Raw genomic sequence first — 1,994 nt, forward strand, 5'->3', positions numbered from 1 at the left:
TCCTACATTCGTAGGGGCTGAAGTCTGTAAAGTAGGTTCTAAATAAGCCGAAATCGGCCGTTTTCCACGTTTAGCGTCAAAGTAGGGCCTGTATTTAAAATAAATTAGAGCCTCTTTAAAAGCTCAAACTACTACTTTAGGACTTGTGGTATCAAATAATTCTCTCTATAAGCTCACATCAATATGGATGAATATAAACAAGTTTTGTTATTTGTCAGAAAAAAATAAAATAATATCAAGTAATATAAATGTCAAGGATATTCGAAGTTATTGTTTTATACATATTGTTAATAAAATTTGTTAATTATGAGTCTAAAGCATAGTGCACTGAAAAATCCACAAGTACTAAGAAACGAACCCGAGATCGCACGCACGCATTGAGTATTTACTAACCGATTCAGCTATAACGGAACGCGTTAGAATGTCTTTTCCGAAATCGACACGATTCCGAGTCAATCCCAGCCTGTGGTATTGGTTTTGGATCGTGTGTCGGTTTTAGCTCGACTCTACTTTGGATCGGGAAGTCGATATATCGGCTCGGGATCGGGTCGGGTTTTCGATTTTCTTTCGACAAATGTACTCTTCTCACTTGAACCTAGCGGAGAGGGAAATTCGTGAATGGGTTGACGTCCCTCCTTCCCCCTGACTCCACCAAGCCCTGGTTAAACCGGTTATGGCTAGAGTGAAAATCCTGAAGTATATTTTCCCGGTAGATAGTGGAAGATTTGTACTTTGGCTTAGAATTAAATAATTTGAAACATGGAAATACTATTATGCAGGTTATAGAAACTACTTTCAATTTTCATTCAATTTATAAATGTTTTTAATGAAAAATAATATATTTTTTAGTATGTAGCATTATTACACTATTTATTTAAAAGCAGCAAATATAAATCAGATATTGTTAAATGAACAATTTACAGCTGAATTGTCGTACAACTAGTTGAACTAGTTGAACAAAACAAGAAAAATGTTGACTAACAAACGATATTGTTGGAAAACTCTTGAATTTTTAACCAAGAAAGATGAATCAATCTAAAATACTAATTTTTAACAAAATAGCGAAGTTTTATATTAATTATATGATTTTTTAAGAATTTAGTTATACTTTCCTTCCTACAGTTGCATTTACAAACCCAATATGTAGGATAAATTCTTAATGAAAACTTCAATAGCTTAATTTTCAATAAAAAATGGAATGGTTAAATTGAGACTTAAAAAAGTAATATTTAACCTAAGAAAAGAGTTTTTAACAAAATATTTAAGCCCCTCAATCAATCAACTGAAATTTTAACCAAGTAGTACAACATTTAATAAAGTACTTTAATTTTATACGTAAGAAGTTAAGAAGTGACTATTGATCACTAATGATTTATTTAAAAAAATATTAAACCCCAAAAAACAGTTTCTTGAAAAAACGGAAAATTTTGTAACATTTTTCGTTGAAGCAAATTAATGTTTAACTCAAAAACCAGTAGTTTTATAAAGTAGTTAATCTTTTAACCCTAGACGTGAATTGTGTACCAAAGAAACAATTTCTTAAAAAATATTAACATATGCTCTACAAGAAGGTTAATTTTCCAAGAAATACTAAATTTTTGGACAAAAAAGAAGAATGATCAGCTGGATTAAAAAAATGTTTACTTTAAAAAAAAATTAAATGACATCAAATTAATTTTTAACACAATAGATTAATATTTAGCCAAATAGTTCAAATATCAAAAAAAAGTCGAATATTAAGCCAAATAATTGAATTTTAAACCAAATATTTTCAAGAAAATAGTTACTTTTTTATGAAATAGGTGTATTTTGAACTGACATAATTAAGTTTTCAGTAAAAAATTTATTTTTTACTAAATAGTTTAATTTTGAAGAAGCAAAAATCCGGAAACGTACTTAAAGATAAGTAATTCATAGCAATTCATTACAATTTCACGATAAAAGAAAGAAAACAAAGGAAATTTAAACCTGCAAACTAAAAATAACGCCAAGAT

This window comes from Belonocnema kinseyi, chromosome 3 (genome assembly GCF_010883055.1).
Source record: "Belonocnema kinseyi isolate 2016_QV_RU_SX_M_011 chromosome 3, B_treatae_v1, whole genome shotgun sequence".
NCBI lineage: Eukaryota > Metazoa > Arthropoda > Insecta > Hymenoptera > Cynipidae > Belonocnema > Belonocnema kinseyi.